Genomic DNA, 24,394 nt, shown 5'->3' with positions numbered 1-24,394 from the left:
CCCGTGTGAAATATGTCGCTACTTAGTGTTAAAGCCTAGTTAAACTCGACAGTTTTACTACTTACATGTGAGATAAGTTGCTTTAGATATTTGTGTTTGCATTATTATGCTTAGCTGAGCATACGTTTTAAAGAAAAATGGTACTTTATATACACTCCATTATTTAAAAAAATTAAGTGATGATTAATATTTCATCAGGTTACACGTTTTTGATACCTATAGTTTTACTTGTGTTGTTCAAAATAAGTAATTTTGTTATTACTCCTCAATATTTTTTTAAATATTTTAAGTAATTTTAATTCAGTGAGGGTATGATACTACAGCACCGCTTAGGTATGGTATGTAGGTACCAATAGCTTTAGCTCGATCATGATCTATTTGTTTGCGTAGCTTTTTATAAGTGCTGTATCTATCGATTTTGGCGAGACATCAGCGTAATAAAACGAAAGCGCCGCCGTAAAACTTGAAGGCTACATTAGTCCCAGCAGAGTTTTAATTTACGAAGTTACAGGCAACCACGTCGATTTCCAATAAGTAAATACGGAGGCAAAGTCGGTGTATTTAACTTAATTTTTGAGCTTCCAGTGGGGTTAATTGAGAGCGACGCAGCGGAATGTTCGTCACAAAAGAAGCACTTAAATGAATGAGGAACGAACACTCTGGCTCAAAATAAACTTATCTATGTTGGGCAAGGGTTGGAATCATTTAGAGGCAAGGTAATTGTCAGGTGGGTGAGGGAGCTAACTCGATCAGGCCTCACTGTTCCGCTAATAGGGTTATTTGCCGAGTTTTTGAACGCACAGGAAGCTGGCGATGGCGTCTCGTCTCGCATGACGTTACGTATAACCAACCTAATTGTGTCTGAGTACGTTTTTGCTTCAGTAATCCGGTTAGGTCGACTGAGCAATTTAGAATATTATTGAAAAATACTTATGAGACGTTGTTTTGGTGCCTATCTAAAATAATATATTCATCTTTACTAAGCCTTGAATTCAATGTAAAATAATTAGACAAACTCGTACATACTTGTCATATAAAATAATAAATCTAGATGATTTTCTTTATCAAGTGAGGTGGACACCTATGCTCCAGTGTTCATATCGAGTAAAAGAGAAGGTTTTAAAATAAGCGCAAGAAAGTACGAACACATTTGCATTATGCTCTCAACTTCGACCTATTTACTGCTCCTATCTATAAAATCAGCAGGTTTATCTCGCAAATGTAGCTCACGTCAGTAGGCTTGTGCCGTTTCGTTCGTTGATCGGAGCGCTCCGATCTCGTTCAATCACTCCCACGAACTAGTTCGCTCTTTTAGGTCTTTTGCTCATTTAGTTCAGCCAGACCAGCGACCACTGCGGTCGGAAAGATCAGAACGAATGGGACCGAATAGTGTCAAAATGATACGAATAGTCCACAGATAGTAACATTCCGGGCCGAAAGGTTGTAAGTACCTAACCGAAGTTTAATATGAAAACTTGACTTTTTTGTTGCAGTTCAATTCGGTCATTGATGGGATTTTATTCCTAACAGTTCATAGTTCGTGAACGACACAAGCCTACACGTCAGTTTCTTGCCAACAAAGGCTGTCCCAAGTTTATCGACAACTAGGTATCGGCGTCGATATCGGTCTATTGTAGAGCTGGCCGTTCCGGGCCGCATTGTGTTCACGCTGGATTGGCAGCAGCCAGTTGCCGGCGACCCTTCACACCTCAAGTGTAAACGTCTAACTCTTATATGAGCAACTACTTGTATACGATATGTTCATGGTGTAAGCTTGAAAATATTTTCTAGATGACATCGTAAAACATAGCTTCAGTTTTATAAATCTTGGTAGCAGGGATTCTACCTTTTTTTTAAATTATAAATGGCCTTAATATACTTAGCCAAACGCAAAGACGTGGCCTACGATGGAGTGGCATAAGAAAAGAAGAAGCAAAGCGCAACGTGCGAATTCGCTTAATATCTACCAAGTACCTAAGGATGGAAACCGGCCGTGCGTCTAAGAGTCCGATGGTAGAATGGGCACGGTGGAATAAGCTCGTGTAGCTCTTGAGCAAACTCCCAGTACCATTTTTTTACGTCCTTCTACCTTTCCCCGTTGAGTACCTAAGCGATGTCGCTACTACATAGATTCGAGATCAGCTCTGTTGGCAGAACCTTTCAAGTTTGTTACATAAATTAGTAGTACAAGTAAACTTTGCAGAAGGAATCATTAGGAAAATAAGTTAAATATTGTAATGAATAACAAAAACTGATTTGGGCACGACCGGGATTTGAACCCGGGACCTCTCACACCCAAAGCGAGAATCATACCGCTAGGCCATCATGCCTCTTGTAATTTCAGCTCTAAATTACAATGCGGCATTTCTGAAAACGCATCTAAAACACTTAAATAAACAGACCTGTTATATATATCAGGTCATATTTATTTTATGTTATAGAACAAAATCTTAGCATTGTTATCTCATCTTCATTACTGGTGGGTGAATTAACATACTAAATCTATGTCCTTCATCAATCAGAAGAGAGTTCTTTTAAAGGGCTTCGTAAGCCCTCACTTTCATCTGTCCCTTCGTCATAATAATAACCTGTGACGGAACGATTTAATTATTTTTTTACCAACTAAATAATGAAGTAAATTGTATAAACTGTTCGAGATTAGAAAAAACAAAAATTAATTTATGTTACTAAGTATCAAATAACAAAGTAACAAGTTATCCATACTAATATTATAAATGGGAAAGTGTTTGTGTCTGTTTGTTTGTCCGTCTTTCACGGCAAAACGGAACGGCGCATTGACGTGATTTTTTAAGTTGAGTGGATGGAGAGTGACTTAGGCTACTTTTTGTCTCCTTCTAACGCAAGCGAAGCTGCGGGCAAGAGCTAGTTATTAATAGATATTAAATTTTGAACCTGTTCCTAAATGGTACGTTTCTAGTAATGGAACATGTCCTTTTGTGATAAATAGAATAGTTATTAGTTATACTTAGTTTTAGTTTAAGAAACATCAAAAACACGTGATGGAGATTTGAATACTTTCACATCGATCTAAGTGATTACTTTGTGTTGAATTTTAGTAATCAGTGATCTTATATTGTACATCAACTTCAATATTATTACACATACATACATACATACATACAATCACGCCTATATCCCATAAAGGGGTAAGCAGAACACATGAAACTACTAAAGCTTCAGTGCCACTCTAGGCAAATACAATTATTAATATTATGTTTAAAAAGTGATTTCTTTTTGAGAGAAATAGGTTTTGAAGGTGCTTTTCCAGCGGCATGATGGTCTAGCGGTATGATTCTCGCTTTGGGTGTGAGAGGTCCCGGGTTCAAATCCCGGTCGTGCCCTGTTTTTATATAATTATATGTATTTTAATTAGCCATTAATGTTAATTTGAATTATTTAGTAGGTACTCTATGATGCTTTATAAAATTATATTTATTCAAGTGTTTAAGTTTTCAGGGAAGTAGGCTTTAGAGGTATCTTTTCAAGTGGCATGATGGTCTAGCGGTATGATTCTCGCTTTGGGTGTGAGAGGTCCCGGGTTCAAATCCAGGTCGTGCCCTTTTTTATGTTGATGCATTTTTATTTAGTTATACAAGTGTTTTAATTTTCAGGGAAGTATGCTTTTGAGGATGTCTTACAAGAGGCATGATGGTTTAGCGGTATGATTCTCGCTTTGGGTGTGAGAGGTCCCGGGTTCAAATCCCGGTCGTGCCCTGTTTTTGTTGTAATTTTTATTTTAACAAACTAATAAATTATATTTATTTCGTTTTAAATCTGTTTTTACTATCATTTAGAACCGATCATTTTATAAAATAATAAATAAAATAAATAAAATAACTTTATTTAGCATTGTGTAGTACATATATGCTTACAGTTAATAGTAAACTTATAAATATCGTGATTTAACGGTTACATAAGTTATAATTATAACTTTATGGTAACTGGAATGAAACTTTGAGTAAGCGGCATCTGATCCCCGTACTAGTAAAAACTGTATCACGGTGGAACAGGATTCCCCTTGTCATTGTTTACATTATTCTTTAACTAATGTTAATTAATGTTATAGAAATACAAAGTACACTGATTTTACTGTTAAATTTGTGGGTAAATTAAAGTTAAATACAAAATAATAACAACTTAAAAGTAACGAAAGGCTCACGACGAGGCAGAAGGACGCATGTCACTAAGGAATAGTGATAACATACGACCCTCTGTCGCGGCGCGGCACGGCGGTGCAACTAACTAGTAAACAAGTAGTATATGCAAAGCTAGCCGATTAAACACGTTTAAAGATTAATTATAGTATTAACTTAATAATTATGATAAATTGCTATTGACTCATTCGATTAGTTAATTAAGACTATGTATGTAAGTTTGTTTCTTTCATAGTTTGTCTGTTTGTTTTATATATTCATGTGTGAGTGTGTGTGTGTGTATGTGTGTAGACAGGCATGGTTGTTTGATTATTTGTGTGTGTGTGTGTGTGTGTGTGTGTGTGTGTGTGTGTGTGTGTGTGTGTGTGTGTGTGTGTGTGTGTGTGTGTGTGTGTGTCTGGTTGATTTTTGTGTTGTTTCAGAAGCAAGTTTTTGATAAACAATTGCCTTACCGTTAGAACACAGATGTCCTTGTATAGAGATGTAGTCGAGTAAAGGAACTTTTTAAATAACATTACTTTTAATACCGCCCTTTGTGATCTCTCTAGTTTAAGCATACTCGTTTTTGCTGCACCTCCCCAGATATTGATGCAATAGCATATGACGGATTGACACAGAGCATAATAGATTGAGATTAATAGTCTCTTGTCACACACATGTCTTAATGTTTTGAAAATATAGATCATTTTTCGTACTCTGTTAGTAAGTCCGCTAATATGTTCTTGCCAGCGAAGGTTTTTATCTACCTGCAGACCTAGATACCTTATTGAAGTAGTTTCGGCAATGACATGGCAGCTACAGCTTGTATTACTATCACAGTTTTCGTGGGCCTTAATGGATATTACATCCTTTGCAGGCCGATGTTTGTCAATTATACTGAAATTTATGAGCTTAGTTTTAGTTAAGTTCAGTGTGAGTAAGTTTTCATTTAGCCAATTTGTAACCAAATTGAAACCCATTTGAGCAATATTATTAACTTCTGGCCAGGAATCTCCGTGGAACAATATTGCAGTGTCATCAGCAAAGGATATTATTTGTGCGTTAGTGAGTGTAAGCCTACAGAGATCGTCTATATACACGAGAAATAGGGTAGGCCCTAAGACGCTGCCCTGAGGCACACCATAGCTAATAGGTTCATCTGTACTATATCGATCTCCCACTCTTACTGCCTGAGTCCGATCGGTCAAGTAGTCTTGGAAAAGCTTTAGTGGTAAGCCGCGTATACCTTTATTTTCTAGCTTTTTGATTAGTAGTGGGACAGAGACAGTATCGAAGGCCTTTTTTAGGTCTAGAAATATGCCCGTTGCCTTTTTATTGTTGTCAAGCTTGTCTACAAGAAACGATGTTAGTTGTTGTACTGCATCAGCAGTGGACTTACGCTCTCTAAAGCCATGCTGGTTCGCACTTAATAGATCATTATTTTCAAGGTAGTTTTTTAATCTTTTGTTAATGATTTTTTCCAAAATTTTTGCCAGTGTGGGCAATAGAGAGATGGGCCTGTAGTTTTCGATGCTGTCTCTGTCTCCAGACTTGAAAATAGGCACAATTATTGACTTTTTCAAGGCCTTTGGAAAGTTACCTGTCTCCAAGCAAAGGTTACATATAATTTTTATGGGAAGGGCAAGACTATTAAGTGACATTTTGAGAAAGTAGGAAGATATTCCATCCCATCCAGAAGAGTGAGTATTTTTTAGTGATAAGATTGTAGCCTTTACTTCTAGCTCGTCAGTTGGTAGTAATATCATTGAATTTAACGGCGTAGGACACACAGGTAATGTTTTGATACGATTAGGCTCAGACAGTCGAGTCCCAGTTATAATATTAGTTGCTAATTCTTTGCCAATGTTGGTAAAATAACTATTAGCATAATTTAATGATTGTTGTGGCGAAGATTTTAAAGCTAAAAGGTGCATATCATTACTGTCAGGCCCATTGAAATTACAAATATTCTTAATAATAGCCCACTGCTTTTTTACATTTCTACTGTGTTCTTTAATTGAGGATCTCTGGTACGCTCGTTTTAGGTTTTGTAGCAAACGATTACACGTATTTCTGTACCTTTTATAAGTAATTCTATTAATACAATTGTCTGGATCCTTTTTAAGACGTTGGTGGAGTTTATCTCTATTTCTTAAACAGCGGATAACACCTGGTGTTATCCACGGTTTAACATTGCGTTTCCGGTGAGAAATCTTGATTAATTTTGTATGTTTCAGTAGTGTTGTATTAATAAGGTGTAGAAACATATTAGTAACAACATTAACGTCGGTACCGCTTAGCATTTCAGCCCAATTAACTAGCTCCAATTCTGCTATTGCTGAGGCGTAGTCAACTTGTTTGTGTGTTTTTGGTGTATCCGATTTATCTATGTGTGCTTTTGAAAGTGATATCATAACAGGCGAGTGATCAGTAGTTGAGGATTCGCAGACTATTGTAGTGCTTTTTAATTTGGTTTTAACCATACAATGATCCAAGCAGTTGCAACCTCTGGTGGGAAGTTTATGAGAAGGTAAGAGTCCGTGTGACGCGAGCATATCCAGATAGTCGGGTGATCTATTGTCTTGTGTATTCTCAATTACATTTATGTTAATGTCGCCTATAACAATGATATTTTGGTATTGGTTTAGTGTTTGCAATAAAGAATCAAGAGACTTAGTAAAGTTATCAGTTTGTCTAAAGGACGGAGGCCTATAAATAGAAATAATAGCAAATTTTTTACCTATTGTTGTCACAAGGCAATTTGCATCCTGGATTGTGTCTGGTTCGGTTGTTTTAGACAGCATGTCAGTCCTCACATAAACTACCACGCCGTCATTTTGATTGAATAAACGTTTAGTAGATTTTGTGATGGGCAATCTTTAAATGAAATGATTGGTTAGTCACATCATGAAAAAAAATTAGTCTTACCTAGATGTGCTGAATGTACTTAGTATGAATACGAAGGCACCAACACCTAAATGACCACCAGTTTTTCATATTCATACACTTTTATGAAATGAAATGAAAGCATTTATTTCGGACACACATCCATATTATGTTAGTAATAACTTAAAAACTAAACTAAATATACGTTAGTAGAAAGTATAGCTACAATTAGACTGATGCAAGGACATCCAGTGCGTGAGGATAGGGCTGTCCACCCTCTCAGCAATCACCTTCAGGAGAGTGTTGGTACTGCCTCGCACGCGCTCGCACAGAGACGCCACCCGCTTCCGCATCACGGCGTGGAAGCCGTCCGTCCTCCAGGCGACGAACATTCCTGACGCACTGAAGGCGTTATTGTACTGGACGCGCAGAGCACTGTAGGCTTTTTTAGTGTAATCACTCCACAGGTTGCACGTGTATAAAGTTTGGCAGTATGTTTTAAACAAAGTTATTTTTACCTGTGTAGAACAACGTGCAAACCTGCGAGAGAGCATATTACACCTCACCGACAGCGCTCTGCGCTCCCTTTCTATGTCTGCGTCATCTCTTAGAGTATCTGTGACCCAATGTCCCAGGTATTTAAATTTAGTGACTGTTTGAAGAGGAGAACCACTTAGCATTATTGGCGGAATGGGATATGTTTTAGTGCCAGACTTAAACAGTAATACCTCGCTCTTTTTTACATTATATTGTAGTCCATGGGCCACAGCATACCTGTCACATATATCAAGCAGAATCCTGAGTCCGTTGACTGAGGGGCTCAGCAGCACCATGTCGTCTGCGTAGCTGATGTTGTTAACAAAACAACCATCGACCGAGCATCCGACACCCGCGCTGCTGAGCTCCTCAATCAAGCCGTTAATGTACATGTTGAATAAAGTAGGAGAAGATAACCCTCCCTGCCTAACTCCACATTCCATTTTATAAACGTCAGAATACGCCCCCGTCCATCGAACTACATTCGACTGGTTGCCATACCAGTATCTTAAAATATTTATAACTTCAGCTGGTAAACTCGAGCCCACACACAACTTATTCCACAACACTTGGTATGACACCCGGTCAAATGCCTTCGACAAGTCCAAAAAGCAAGCGTATACTGGCGTGTTTCTCTCGGTATAGTACCTAACAGTGTGCTTAAGACACAGAACTGCTGACTCAGTTGACAAGCCCGGCCGGAACCCGAACTGGGCGTCATGCAGGTTAATACACTTGTTCATATAGGTATTAAGCACACTGTCAATACCTTGGCACAGATAGTAGCCAGAGAAATTGGCCTATAATTGGACTTGTCGGAGGCATCACCGGTTTTGTTCTTTATGATGGGTACGACTACAGTCTTCATGAGATCGTCCGGTAAGTAGTTGTGGCGTAAGCAAAATGTATAAAACATAGCAAGGACTCTCGGAAGATGAACACCTGCGTACTGCAGATGCTCAATGCTGAGACCGTCGTGCCCTGGCGACTTACCTCTTGTCATCTGTCGGATCACCTTAGACACTTCTGCTGGCGTAATTCTGATCGGGCTGTCACCAGGCGTGCGACTCTCAGCATTGAGCACCTGCCCACCTGCGGCGACTGGCAGAGCTGGCACTTTAAAGTGATTCATGAAGAGGTTGGCTACCTCCCCGGCTCACTGATACCCTCGACACTAGCCGGTGGGCTCACTCGGGAGTTTACCTTATTAGTGGATTTCCAGAACTGTGCGAAGTTCTTTGCCTTATGGTGTGAAGCAATTATATCCATTTTAACTTGGTCTTTGTTGTTTTGACAAAACTTAAGTTTGGCTTTAAATTCTTTCCTGGAACTGCACATTTCCTCGTATAAGCTACCAGATTTAGGCTTCCCTTGTGCACACCATTCCTGAAAACAAAGCCGCGCCTTCAAGTGAGCCCCCCGGACATATTTATTCCAGCCGGTTACATAACCTCGCCTTCTAGGCCGCTCTCCTCCAAAGCTATCAACCGAGGCCTTAATTAGTGCCCCCGTAATAGAAGTATACAGTTCATCAATGATTTTCCTATGAGAATTGTTATTACATAGTTTGTCACAACATGCCTCCAGTTCTCTAGGAAAGTCAATGTCTTTCAACTTATTATTACATATGTTTACATATTCCTTAATTTGTAATGCTTCTCTCTCCCCCCATATTATCCCCTTCAACATATTACCATTTGTATTTGAATTTTCACATAGTATTGGCACACTATTTTTTAAATTGCATACAATCTCTATGGGAAAGTGATCGGTTATACCCAAGGACGATTATAAAGGACCAGCAGAGTCCATACTAAATACCGTACCCCGTTGGCAGCCGTAAATCTATGTCGCTAGATGTCACTAAGAGTGTCATTTGAATAAAAATGTCGTTTTTTTTTTAAAATACGCACGCGGTAGTTCAACGGCATTACAAGTGATACAGTGAAAAGTATATAGATGACGCTAGGGGCTCGTGTCATGTTTCAGTCCCTGTTTACAACGCAAGCCATTGTTCTTATTTTGAATTATGACAATCATGCAAAAGAGTACCATACTGTCAAATTTTCTATCTCTTTCATTTTGAGCGTGACGTCAATGATTAGTAATATTACTTTCAATATATTTAAAATTTAGATTTTAATGAGGCCATTTCGAACGGTGTTTATGATAGATATCATGTTGACAATCAATCTCCTGACCGTCTCGCTCACACTAATCCTATCCTATATTTAAACGAGTGCGACCGAAACAGTTGAGTATTATTGAAGATTTTTGAATGTCTGAAATCTTATTGGTAGTTGTCGAAAACCCGCTTTTTCCATAAAGTGTTGGCGCGACGTCAAGTGGGTGATAGGCGTACGAGCAAGTACGCGTTGGATGGTCGACTACTATGCGCGGCGGTTTTTAAGCGTACTTAGACCGTTTTCACATTATCCGATCCGATATCGGATGTCGGAAGGATTTCAATAGAAACAATTCAAGATGGCGCCTGTAATGTATGGATTATCGGTCCGATATCCAATATCGGATCGGATAATGTGAAAACGCACTTACGGTGACATACAATCGAAAAAGGTCGTCGAGCCATAAGTACGCATACTTGCTCGTATCGTACGTCTATCGCCCACTTCAGACTGCGTTTCGTTTCGATCGGCGTTTAGCGTCAATGATTATAAGCTCGGCTTCATGGCTTTACGAACCTTAGCTCGGACCATCGAATATGAAACTTATAAATTTCTTTATACGCATGCAAGGGTATAAAGAAGTTTATAACCAGGTGCTCCATGACACCATTGCACCAATCTGTCGCCAGCACCGCTACACTTCAACGGCCAAGTCACACAACATCCATACTAATATTATAAATGGGAAAGTGTGTGTGTCTGTTTGTTTGTCCATCTTTCACGGCAAAACGGAGCGACGTATTGACGTGATTTTTTAAGTGGAGATAGTTGAAGGGATGGAAAGTGACATAGGCTACTTTTTGTCTCTTTTTATATCCCCCCACTTCCTTAGAATGGAGGATGGAAGTTTGTGGAGAGATTTTCGAATTTAACGCGAGCGAAGCCGCGGGCAAAGGCTAGTTAACTATAATAATAAAGAAATCGCAGTAAGGAACTTTATGTAGCTTCATTACTTTTTAGTAGGGATGTACCGACTATTGATTTGGCCGACTAGGCCGACTACCGACTAGTCGGCGCTGGGGTGGCCGATTAGTCGGCTAGTCGGCCAAAACAGTTTTTTCAACTAAGTTCACATTTTGAATGTCGTTTTTGGTCCTTTGTTTGCGCTTTTCATGATTTTTTTACAGGTTCAAATGTCTATGAGAATATTTAGATAGATTTTCCATTTTCAACAACCGGTTTGGCATAGTAGGTAGTGGATTAGTAATCCTGCCCATGAAATTGATAGTCCTAAGTAGGACATTTTTTTTTCTGATATCTGATATTTGTTGTTTTGACTAAGAAAGGCATAACAAAATAGGTACATAATACAACCACATCAGCTGTTGATTTATTTTTGTACTGTTTTTCTATCACTTATGAAGTGCCGACTAATCGGCCTTTTTGCCGACTAGTCGCCGACTAATCGCCGACTACAAAAGTGGCCGAATAGTCGGCTTTCCTGACTAGTCGGCGACTAGTCGGTACATCCCTACTTTTTAGAGATAAACAAGCAGCTCCATCGAGACGGCTATTTTTTACAGAATGTTTTTGGCGGGATATACATAGGCATAGGTATATAACACTAACAAGGTATCTATTCTCTTAGTCCGTTTTCACATTATCCGATCCGATATCGGATGTCGGAAGGATTTAAATGGAAAAAATCCAAGATAGCGTCTGTAATGTATGGGGTATCAGTCCTACATCCGATATCGGATCGGATAATGTGAAAACGCATTTAGTCTCATTAATTATTACTTATGTCAGAGTTTCACTAATTATTTCTTTTTATTCATTTATTATCTCAGTTTAGGTTTATACGAGTACCAAACGAGTAGTATACGAGTAGAAAATATATTACCAAAACAATACAAACTATCATTAATTTATTATAAATACGTAATCCAAAGTGCCACACCTAGTCGGCCAGTGCATGGCCTACGCTGCCGATGGTTAAGGGTGCTCGGAGTGACATACAAGAAACGCTGAACTATCCGCGTTGTGTCCAAGACGAAGCCTGACCGATGAAGCTAGCAAGTCTCTCTACTTGTTAGCTGAAATACTGTCAAACCGTTCACTGTGATTACTCAGATTATTATAAGCAAAATGATCTTCGAATGAACTTTCTGGACAATTGAGATGCATGGGCGCAGTCGAAACCAGCTCGCCCCTTCAGCCGTGTCCCGTTGAAAATCGGAAAGATTATTTTCCTTAGCACATTTAATGTTTACAAATTGGATTCGCCTTCTGTCACCTAAACTGGTAAATTTATGTATGAGGTTATTGGTCATACAATTATTAATTTATACCGTTATTAATTCTGTATCTCTACTCGCATTGCTGCTGCGATTCTAAAATATTTAATATCCATAATATGAATATTCAATAAATCATACAATGACATTTGTGATGTGACATGGATGTCACATCTGTTGGCACAATGATTGCGTTTTGTTGAACGTATTTGAGTTCAACATATAGGTTTATTATCACTAAGTATATTATATTAATGAACAACGAAACGGATGTGACATTTTCCTAGTCCACCAACGTCATCTAGTCATTTTATTTGGCAATAATTAGACAACTTGCGAACAAACTTAGCCAGCGAAGCGATCACAACTACGTCGAGGACGACCAAAAAATATAATTTGTAAAAATTGTGTTTTGAACCAATATTTTGATATTAAAATAAAGTTTTTTTGATAGTTATTCATAATATAATATAAAAACAAGTAAAAATATGGGTGAAAATATGTTTTTTTCCACTCCCGGGTTACGAAACAACGCCATCTAGTTTTAAAGCAAAAATTAAGCTTTTTTCAGGGGTACGCTTTTTTGTATGGGCTATATCAGTCTAGTATTAAATGGTCCTTGGTTATACCTAAATATACCTAAATATGTTTATAATATACCTAAATATGATTATACCTAAATATGTTTATAATAAAAATATTATAAACTTAAAGGAAAGATAGAAAATATCAAACCTCTGCCAGGACTCGAACCTGCGACCTGCTGGATGTGTGCGAATTTGTCCATGCCGTAGTATTAGCATAGGGACATTTAATTTTAAGAGAATTCATCAGTAATATTGTCTTCGGTTACCGCGATAGTTACTCATGAAATAAAACTATGGAAACGGATTAATTCGCGTATAATGAATTTAAAATACATCCCGACGTTTCAAACTCTTTACAGCGTTCGTGGTCAACGGGTGACTGAGGAAAAATTACAATGTGCAAAAGCTACCTACATACAAAAATATTAACGAACCATGACCACAAATAATATAGATTTCTAAGGCAGGTTCACACACTATTAATAAAGCTAGTTATACAATATTCAAAAAATTTACCATTACTATGTTAAAAAAATAATTTACCAATTAATCTACACAAAATTGACAAAGAACAAACTGCAAATGTCCAACACCATACAACACAAATGCTCAGCCTTCGTCTTGCTTGTTGTCTTGTTTGCGTCGGGATGTATTTTATAGTATTTTATGCAACTGGTGGTTAAAAGAGGTCAAAAAAGGTGAGTGGCGTGGGTAACAATTTGAGGCGAAGCCGAAAATTGTTAATAAAGACGCCACGTGCATTTTTTGACTCAGTTAAACACCGTTGCATACAATACTTTTTCTACGACCAAGCACTTATTTTGAAAGAAAATTATAAATCAACAAATACCTACTTTCAGTCATCTTAGTTATCTAGTGGACCGCCTACCATTTTGAATATGCAGTTTCAGTGCAAACATGAAAATAAAACTGTCTATGGTATGGTTCTTTGAAGCCTGGCCACTAAGACGAATCGAGCCGAGTTGAATCGAGTTCTCATACATTTGAATGCGATTCGACGCGTCGCCAATGAACGCAGCAGAAAACGAAGGAGTCTCGACTCTGCGAATTGGTTTGTTAAGTTGGTAGCAATGTATTTACTGAACTGTAACAGCTATATCGTGCTACTTCTACTAAATGTTTTCAGGGTATAGACTAGATAGACTTGTCCTGACATCTTTTATGTAGGGTTTTTAAGTTCTATGCACGACCTTGTGTACGCTGAGCGTACTTCGGGAACCACAGGAATAGTAAATAACTTCCACTCTTTATATTTAAAGTATAAGATAATTTATTTATAGCGGGCCGCGGGGCGCCGGCCGGGGCGGGCGGCGGCGCGGGGGAGAGAACACTTGCAGAAGCAAAATACTTTTATCAGTGTTACCAGTAAGTAATCAATGTAATCATAGATTTTATAACAATTTTCGGCTTCGCCTCAAATTGTTACCCACGCCACTCGTCTTTTTTGACCTCCTTTAAACGGGCAACCAATGTTGCCAGCACAAATTAAACACTTTGTATTAATCTACATTATACATTTCTATGATAATTTTAGTAAATAATCTTTAATTATTTTATACATTCAGTTTAATATTTAAATACTTTAAAACACATATCCAAATAAACTAGTATAATCATAATCTATGAACATTTAAATCAGTTAATCACTAGATTCAAACGTTTCTCAATTATACCTTCAAATCTCAATCGTTAAATTCAATGTTTACATACTTCTACCCGTCATTTGCTAACACTTGTAACTCACGAATAAGTACGGGAGTAGAAAAAATCATTATACCCGTTTCCATAGTTTTATTTCATGAGAATTCATCAGTGTTTTTTAGTATGACGTCTTAAAATATCCTATAAAAAGTTAATTATACGTACAGTTATTGCCCGATTGTAACATCGCCGCTGAATCCATTTGGCAAGGGTCGTTTAAATGTCTCCGTTCGCCGGTCGCTCATTTATGTAGTTTTAATTCCGCTATTCCTTAGTTCAGAGCCGGGATCTTATTTCATTAGCCGGCCGCGCGCGCTGCCATTTAGCTCGCAAGCTGTATTGTTGGCTAGGGGCATGGGGTCAAGCGGAGCGGGTAGCGGAAAATACCAATTATTACATTACAAAAAATGGCAGCAAATTCTTAGCTTTGGACAGACCAATTGAAAATAAACAAAACTATGCGATAAAAAATACAATGCCGCGTCTTGCACTTTTTCATAACTAATTGATAATACATGTAGATGTATTGTTGACTGCAAGCGTAGGGACAGTACATTTAACCCTTTCTTATAGCGATCCAACACGATAGCATCAAAAATCGTCGGATCCAATCTCGGCAGCGCTACGTATAAAACAGAACGGGTATAGGCGTGCCTTCTTTTTAGATTGAAAAATATCATAAAACACAGGAAGGAAAGTGAAATGTGATACAAGAATAACAATTTCAATGGATAATTTATTATGTAATGCTATGCATAATTGCAAATTAATGATAACTTCTAAGAGAATTCACAAAAAATAAAAATAAATACAATTACACAAAATGAATTGAAAAAACCTTAAGTAGTAAGTATCTTGAATTTTCCTTATATATAAGTATATTTTCCTATAATTCAAATGAAATACATAACTTACAAGATCTAATCTTCCTTTTATTTGGTACGCAATACGCTTCACTCGTCATTGAATACCGACCATTACCGTTTTGGTACCAAGTTACGTCGTAATAGCACAGTTAATAGAATACTTGCCTTGATCTGTCTATTTTTATGTTGAGACTCCATAGCAGAAGCTTCGCGTTGCTTATAAAACTCTTCGTTTACGGCAATAAAAGAGAATGTAAAGAAACCTTAAATAAAATTAAAAAAATAATAATTAGGTAATTATGATTCTTATTAAGTTAGGTTTCTTTCTACCTACATATGTAAGGTTAAAGTACAGAATATCGGTATTTCATTTTTGTTCGGGAAGATCGTCATAAGTAAACCTATGAGCTTCGCTCGCTATGAGCTTGTCTTATTAGGTCTTACGTCAGTCTTAACAAGATCTGTTTCCCACATTGATCTGATATAAAATTTGTCATAAAAACTCTATCATTCGAGATAACTTTTCCAGGCAGGCAAGCATGGTCGCGTGAAAAATGATATAAGGTCAGGCCGTCCTTTTCTAATCGTCCTTTTATAAGTGCGGTAGGGACGCACCGATGCAATAAAGGTTATCGAACTAGTGTGCTACGCCCGCAGTATTTCCAGTAAGTTGACGACCGGTCTGGCTCAGCGTGTAGTGCCCTGCCTGCTAAGCCGCGGTCCTGGGTTCGAATCCCGGTAAGGGCATTTATTTGTGTGATGAGCACAGAGATTTGATCCTGAGTCATGGATGTTTTCTATGTATATAAGTAAAGTATTTGTAAATAACATATGTACAAATATCGTTGTCTGAGTGTGAGTACCCACAACACAAGCCTTCTTGAGCTTACTGTGGGACTCAGTCAATCTGTGTAAGAATGTCCTATTTATTTATTTATTTATTAAAAAAAATAAACATTTCTGTGTTCCAAATGCAATCATCACAATGTTTACAATACAAACATATATTTTTAAATTAACATTTCTCTCATCAAAGCACGAAAAAAGGAGGCTTAAGAAACCATTGTGCCCACTGTCAGCCCTGATTGATATCACTTTAATTATATTTTTAATGTCAACAATCCATTAATCTTCGCGGCTATGAAACGTATGAAATTGAATGAAAAGAAGTGCTTTTGAATTCCATTATTCCGTTAATTGTTTTGTGCGTCACTTAATTCTGGGTGCAAACAATGCTTTCTACACGTTTCGGCAAAAAAGGAGCAATAAAATTGGCATTTGAATAAATAAAACGGTTTGTATTAAATAATTTGTAATGCTAAGATTTATTTTAGTTGAAACTAGTTTTGTTAGAAACCAGGTATTTGTTGAGTTTGTTTTCCAAAAGTATGTAAGGTAAATACTGATATAGATGGCTATAATATTTATACGATGTTACGTTTTGATATTTTGAAAATACGCATTTACCTGAGTTGATGTATTTACCTCACATAACCTAAGTAGTAGTGTATTTTTTTTGTTGTCCCTCTGTCCGTCCGTCCGTCCGTCTGTCAAGACCCTTTTTCTCAGGAACGCGTGGAGGTATGAAGCAAATTTATCATTGCTTAAGAAGCAAAATTTAATGAAAAGCTAAACCAAAATCGCATACATATAATACTTAAATGAAGTCAAAGAGGCTAATTAAAATTCTAAATCAACAATTTTAAAGTGCCATAGGAATCCCTTAAGAAGAGTGTGATTATTTCCTTGGAGTGAAGTTGACTTAAGAATTGCAAAGAAGGCTTTGCCGGGCAGGAGCACAATACAGAAGAATGGGAGCTACAACTCGGCTGTGACTCCCTAGCATGATACTGAACAAAGAAATGTGGTTGTATTTTGTGTTCTTTATTTTAAAATTATTGGTGATATTATCATGATCGACAATGTTCGAATTAATTTGAGAATATCATAATTATGTGTTAATGTAAACTGAAATACTTAGAACAAAATCAGTCTAATTGACTACCCACTGGTTATTGGATTGTCGTTTCCGTTTACGAATCGTATCATTCAGAATGATGCCCAACTTTGCCATTAAATGACCTGACAATACAAACAAATTAACCAACGCCCGTTCCTTGTGGAATAATATATAGAATAAGAATAGTTTATTGACGTATTAAGTATAAATCACACGGAACAAAAGTGATAAGTATCTTTTGTAACGTATGCCAGACAAGATGCCCGGCGCTGGTTTTCAGCCCGATCTCTGAGAAAAGACCCGGCCCAAAGAAGAATATTAATACCGACCGGTTTGGCTCAGTCGGTAGTGACCCTGCCTGCTAAGCCGCGGTCCTGGGTTCGAATCCCGCTAAGGGCATTTATTTGTGTGATGAGCACAGATATTTGTTCCTGAGTCATGGATGTTTTCTATGTATATATAAGTATGTATTTATCTATCTAAGTATGTATATCGTCGCTTAGCACCCATAGTACAAGCTTTGCTTAGTTTGGGGCTAAGTTGATCTGTATAAGGTCTTCCCAATATTTATTTATAATATTTTCTTGCAGCATGCTAGTGCCAACACACAACGACCAACGCCTACGCCCCCAGAAATTTACGATTGTAAATAGGGCATTCCGTTTATTTACTTATGACCAAGTAATTCTGGGAATCCGTATAATTACCGGCATTAAGATGATTCCCGCTCCCCAGCGAACTCGCCTGATGCTGAACATTTAAATGTCCGGAGAGAGTTTTAAAGTTGCGGTTATAAATTTGCTCGGTCTGTTTCGGGAGATTAGAATTTTGTCGAGTGAATAAATTGGTTTTTGGAAGCACAGGCGTGACCTCTTGACCGATGTTGGGGATTTTTTTTTATTGTAAACTGGCCAGCGATTGACGGGCATTTCTCAGGAGGCGCGTTTTTACGTGTCCGAGGCAAAAAACGTCAGAACGGACTGTTCTAAAAATCTGAATTAAATCGGGCATAATCTTTAGCCTCTGTTCTATTTGGTACATCTTAACATTATTTATTTATTATTTGTATGATATGAGTAATAAAATATTAAATGCGAAAAATGATCGTCGGTGGGCGTGTCCCGCACTCAGAATTTGCAAAACAAAAAATCATAACTCAAAATGGAGTTGTTGATCGCAGTTGTTATAGATATTCACGTATAAGGTATTAGTTAACCTATCATATTTTCTGTATAAAAATAATATGTTAGCTAAACTCATCGAGTAAAGACAAATTTACCATGTGTCCCGGGCTAGTGACTGATTTCGGTGTAATTTTTTGAACATGACATTACTCTTACAAATTAGTAGATCAGGGACGTAGTAGCACAAATATAGTTAGTTTTAGCTATGTTTTAACCATTCAGTGTAGAGGAGATGCAGTACCGTTTTATAAAGGGGACTTTTTGAAGATTTCTCAGTCGTTCGCTGGGTTTGGTCCCATGTTTTTTAAGATTCGGTGGATCAATTTACTCCCACAGTTTAGGTCCATTTGTCGTTATGTAAGGTACTAACAAATCCTTGAAAGTATGTTATTACGTCATTATAACATCTCCTCTGTATCATGCATGCTATTGCAGTTATCTCCAAAAAAGCTATGAAATTTGATATCAGTGGAGTTGATTTCCGTGGTTTCGGTGGATTTTTTGACCACCGATATCAAAAAAAGTGACCACCGACTTCGATTGCCACGTTGTAAACTGATTAAATGTCCATTATTTTCTAATATTTCATACTTAAATAGTAGGATATACCTTGTAAAAACATAGAACTATGTTTCTAAGCAAATTAAGCCACTCTATGGGTACAAAATTCTCTACTCGATAATGACTAGCATATTACCACGTTAAATTTAGTAAAATTGCGCGATTATGAGCCTTTTTACATGACCTGTCCTCGAACTAAAATGAAAAATATCATTAAATTGAATAATAAGTTATATATTAAGTTGAAATGTGGAATAATGTATAAAAAATTGAATTCGGTGGGGCAAATTGATTACAGTGCCCATACATAATTTCTGTGATCTTAAAATGACAGATTTCTTACAAACTATAAGGTTCTAATGGAGGCCTCCACCACCAATATTTTTTATATTTAGGCTAGATTTTAGGAAATTGACTGACGTATCAATAAAGTAGTAATTAAAAATCAGCACCGAAATCAGGCACCGAACGTCATCCCTGAGAACCGCCCTGACCTTAATCGCGGTAAATATTTATACCTGTCATCAGGAGACCAAGCTAAGTTGAAGTTTTAAAGCAGCATATTGCTCTGGTTAATTCTCAAAAAAGTGGCACCGGCAGGGTAAAGTTAATGGAAAAAAATGAAAATGGTTTTTCATACCTTTTTGGATTTAAATATGTTTTTGAGTGCATCCATGATACGGAATTTGCGGAAGGGAACAAAATAGTCGTAAAAACGTAGAACTTATGGCGAGTTGAAATTTTAGACATACAGGAGAAAGTGAATAGACAGGGTAGCAGGGAAAACGTGGCAGGATAAAGAGAGTTTGAATGAAAAAACCAGTTTACCACTAATAATTCAACATATATCGACTATTATGATTTTGTTAGGATTCAAATTACTTTCTTTAAGTAGAAACAAAAACAAAAAAAATACATTTTTTAAACAATAATCCATTATTTTTTATTCAAAACAGTTGAAGTATAGTAAGTGATATCTGATTATTGTTTTCTGTCACGATGCCTGCACGTATCAAATGTTTCTTTTTGACCCAGTGGTTGACTGGCAGAGAATGCCTTAAGGCATTATGTCCTCCATTTGTACTTATTTTTTATGTGCAATAACGAATAAATAAATAAGTACCTATAATCACAGTCTTGTAAAACAACAAAGCACATATCATGATTCACAATGTGAGTTGTGCTTGTGCATGTAATGCCTGCAATGGCTGCCCCAGTGGAGGAGTCGGTTCATCTCCTTGATGTCCCCTTGGTAACAGATGTCGAGATAATGAGGTCAGCATTTAAAATGAGGGCCACTCTAGGGCCGGACGGTGTGCCTTGGCTCTTTAAACATCTTAGATGTAGATTACGTGGCCACATTGACGACTGCCTCCGTGAGGGTATAAATTTTCGTTGGAAGGTGGGCAGACTGTGCCTTTCGAAAAAAGGGTAGTCCAGCTGACTGTCCCTTAGGATACCGTGTACCATTGCCCTCCTAGATGAAACTGTCACGATGTTTGAGCGCATCATCGTAAGTCTCATCTACTGCTGTGCACGCATATTGGAAGACACGTGCCCAAACATCAGAGATCGGATTCTGGGAGGAGCGGTAGACGCAATTGATGCGCTGCATAAATACAGCGGTCTGGTAGCAGAGAAAAGGCAGGGAGCCATCGCAGTATCTCTTGACATTGCCAATTACTTCGGCTCTCTTCCTTATGTGGTAATAAAATAGGAGCATTGCTTCCACGATGCGCCTTTCTATTTGAAGATCATCATTCACCTTGCACATAGAGTAGTGCTCAATGAATCAGGAGGAAGATACCTAGAAAGACGAATGGAGTGTGGTGCTCCAACCGGCTGCGCCATGTAAACGTATAGGGACAGGTCAATGAGACTACGTGCTCAATTCAAGACTGACTTCCTTATTCTTCTTCTTACCCACATGCATATGATCATAATAATCATAACCTACCCACAGTTTTCCACAGGGGTCGGTACTGGGCGTCTGCTCTGGAGCATTGGCTTTGATTTGGCTATCAGAATAGTCCAACTTCTCCGCATGATCACCATTTGTTATGCCGATGACACAATAGTAGCCGTGAGGGGAAGAAAGTACCAGTATAATAAGGAGAGCCACAGTGGCAACTGAGCTCACAGTTGGGCGCATTAATTTGTTTGGGCTTGCGGTGTTACTTGCCACGACGATGACGTGACCGATGACGTGGTTTTCGAGGGTAAGATTGGCTTCTGCCCGAAGAAAGTGATCGCTGCCGACCTAGCCAAAATGACAATCGTTGACGCTATACGCCGATCGAAACGCAATCTGGTTCTGACGTGCCTATATGCAAGAGCGATAGGGATGTTGCCTGTTGGCGGTGAGGCGGTCCCGTTTGCGCCCCAAATTAAGTACTTCGGCTTAAATTTAAACCAAAATTGGGACTCCGAGGAACATTTAATCAAATTGGTTCCTAGCCTCGTCGGGGCTGCTTCGGCGCTGGGCAGAATATTGCCCAATATCGAAGGACCCAATGCCCTATATCGGCGCTTATATGCGAACGTCATCCGCAGCGTGTATACAAAATTTCAGCTCAGTCGGTTGAAAATTTCTGCTTCAAATTGGGTTGCAAGATTTGACCTCAACATACATACAAATATACATACATACATACATTGCAAGTTAGTAAAAACCATGTCAAAATAGCTTTCTTTTACTTGTGTTTCTTTATCCTGTCAACAGTCACTTTACCCTGCAGAGTGATGGCAGGATAAAGTTACACAGGGTGTAGTGAAAATCCGATTAACTAGATATTATCTCCGAAACTGTTAATAATACAACTGTCATAATTTTAATATAAATAGTTATACTTCAATACAACATTAAAATGTTATTAGTAAAAAAACTGCCGTATTAATATTTTAAAATAATCGTGCCAGAATAAAGTGGACATACCTGTTACAAACTCCGAACGTCACACTTTGAAAACTTCTAACCACAAGACCGCAGCACCTCACACACAAACCTTTACACCGGCGGCTAGAACCATACTGGCTACGTGTTTTACGTATATTAGGGTCTTAATAAGACTTTCTGTGTGTGAGTGAGGTGCAATACTGCGGACGCACAGGATATGGAGAAAATATCGCTGGACAAACTTTGAACGTGAAAATTTGTGTTCAAAAGTAATCGAAACATCCCGTGCAACGTATATTTAAGAATATAGTAGTCTATTCTCTACAAAAAACGATATTTTATTATCATACAACTGCAATTCAATAATCTATAGAGCGAAAACTTGGGCAGTGTCGCGTTGTGACAAGGCAGGGTACAGTAGAAAACGGTCTTCTTTAATTTTTTTTTACAAAAGTATTATATTTATTGAAAAAATATGTTTTGGCCTCGATGTATCACGTTAATATCTCCTTATGAAAATTTTAATTATATGTAAAAAATATATATTTCGCATACTTTCTATTCAAAAACGTGATGACAGGGTACGATGCCACTATTTTGAGAATTACCCCTAAAGTTCTTTCAAATGCAAAGTATTGACTGATTGGACGTTTTGACCCTTGGACATATTGACCTCTGTGTGCGCAGCCGAATGCACAAACAAACGCTCACGAAACGCTCACGATAATACCTTACCTTTACCTTTATACCTTTCTGCGGCGTTTCGATTTCGTTTCGCGTCGCAGAAATGACATTCGGCTACGGGGGCTGAGGTATATTGACTCCTTGTACGTTTTGACTTTTGGATATCTTCTTCTTCTTTGTCGAAACCTCATGACTGAGGGTCGTGACCACCATAAGTCGCTGTACGTTGCAGTGCTCTCCACTCAGGCCGATCTTTTGCCTTCCTAAAGGATCCCTGGAGCCCAACGCGCGTGACCTTCTTTATTGTGTTGAACCAGCGCGTGGGTAATCCGGCTCTTTTACGATGGCCCTCCACTGGTCCGACGATCAACGCCTTCTCAAGGACTGTTGGATATGTTGACCCTTTGGACATATAGACTCCATAGACATTTTGACCCTTTGATATATATTTTTGTCTCCATGGTAATTTTGACGCTTGGAATGCCCTGGAAGGAAATAAAAATAATTGAGCATATACGTCCCACTGCTGGGAGAATGCCTCCTTTCACACATGGGAGGACTCGAGCTATAATCCTCAGTACCTACGTATTGGGGACTTCTCAAGTTCTCAATATTTAAAGTCCATCCCAGACGTATGCAATGCAGGTTGCCTTATAATGCTTTCTTTCACCGAAAATGTCAAACTGCCATCATTATTGGCTTTGATGTCTATTATAGACTATTCGAGCAGTGTCACGTGACTGCGTAAGCCAATGATTTCAGAAGTAAAAAATAAACTTTTTTTTCTGGCCCCTAAATTAATAAATTATTTGATACAGAACCTATCCAAAATTATTTGTATCGTTTGTGGTTTAGCGGCACATTTGTTATATTTGTCACAAAGCGCGACTTGGGATTAAGGTAAGGGAGGTAGAAAAGCTAAGAAATTATGATATGAATACCGGAAATACATTCGAGAGGAAAAACGTTCTTTAAGAAAACATCATAAATACTTACATATTATTATAAGAGTTGCATGGGTTAAGTTATAAATGTGGCTAATTAAGTTTTTGATATATTAAAAACAGGGCACGACCGGGATTTGAACCCGGGACCTCTCACACCCAAAGCGAGAATCATACCGCTAGACCATCATGCCGCGTGAGTCACAATCCATAAAATGTGTATTAAAACTTGGTGAAACGTGCAACATACGAAATATTTAAACAGCTGTTTAAAATGTTCGTCAAGTTCGTCAATAACTGGATACGTATATAGAATGGCACAACCTGAGCACATTATGGTCGACTTAGGTACGGATAAAAAATATTTAGAGTAATTATAGCGCAAGATATACAGGTAATACATAGTCTGTGTAAATAAAGAAAAATCACTGATAACACTATGATGTTTTTCTATGATATATGAAAGAAACGAATCGCAGAACGAACCTATTAGCGTTGCCCATGGGTACCCGCGACTATAAAAGGGTTGCACTTTGTTTAACAGCACAGTAATTTAGATAGTAAAATCAGTGGGTATATATAGTTGAATTGTCATATTCGTTATCATACGTACTTTTTTTACTACATACAATACTTTTGATGTGTGAAATAGTCTCACCATTCGCCACGTATTTGTTTACCAGATTCCCTCAATACCTTTTCAGATATCATTACTCTTTATTAGCCAACTTTATGAAAAACGCGAAACTGATATCAAAGCATTTAATGAGGTAAAGTACGTTCCAAACGAGTGGGGCCATAATAAACCCAATCGACATCTGGGTCCATTGAGAGGTTTGGTTATTAAATTATCTGTGGGGACGACATATTAATCGTGATATAGCTATTGGAGACAAAATAAGGCAGGGTTGCCTCGTGAAACAAATAGGTTTCATTTGAAGTATTTTGATTTAGTGGCTTGTTCCAATGTTGAGTTATTTAAATCTTTAT

The 24,394-nt window shown here is 37.8% G+C and overlaps 5 non-coding genes across 5 annotated transcripts; 3 read left to right on the top strand and 2 right to left on the bottom strand.

Moving 5' to 3' along the window:
* Positions 1 to 2,258: 2,258 nt before the first annotated feature.
* Trnap-ugg lies at positions 2,259 to 2,330 on the bottom strand. Its single transcript has one exon. It is a non-coding gene; the product is annotated as a tRNA-Pro (tRNA).
* A 960-nt stretch (positions 2,331 to 3,290) lies between these two features.
* On the top strand, positions 3,291 to 3,362 carry Trnap-ugg. Its single transcript has one exon. It is a non-coding gene; the product is annotated as a tRNA-Pro (tRNA).
* Positions 3,363 to 3,508: 146 nt separating this feature from the next.
* Positions 3,509 to 3,580, top strand: Trnap-ugg. The gene has a single exon. It is a non-coding gene; the product is annotated as a tRNA-Pro (tRNA).
* An 83-nt stretch (positions 3,581 to 3,663) lies between these two features.
* Positions 3,664 to 3,735, top strand: Trnap-ugg. The gene has a single exon. It is a non-coding gene; the product is annotated as a tRNA-Pro (tRNA).
* A 19,791-nt stretch (positions 3,736 to 23,526) lies between these two features.
* On the bottom strand, positions 23,527 to 23,598 carry Trnap-ugg. Its single transcript has one exon. It is a non-coding gene; the product is annotated as a tRNA-Pro (tRNA).
* Between the last annotated feature and the right edge of the window lie 796 nt (positions 23,599 to 24,394).

This window comes from Leguminivora glycinivorella, chromosome 4 (assembly GCF_023078275.1).
Source record: "Leguminivora glycinivorella isolate SPB_JAAS2020 chromosome 4, LegGlyc_1.1, whole genome shotgun sequence".
NCBI classification, from domain to species: domain Eukaryota; kingdom Metazoa; phylum Arthropoda; class Insecta; order Lepidoptera; family Tortricidae; genus Leguminivora; species Leguminivora glycinivorella.
Note: the sequence above shows the minus strand (reverse complement) of the source record. Positions and strands in the feature narration are given on the sequence as shown.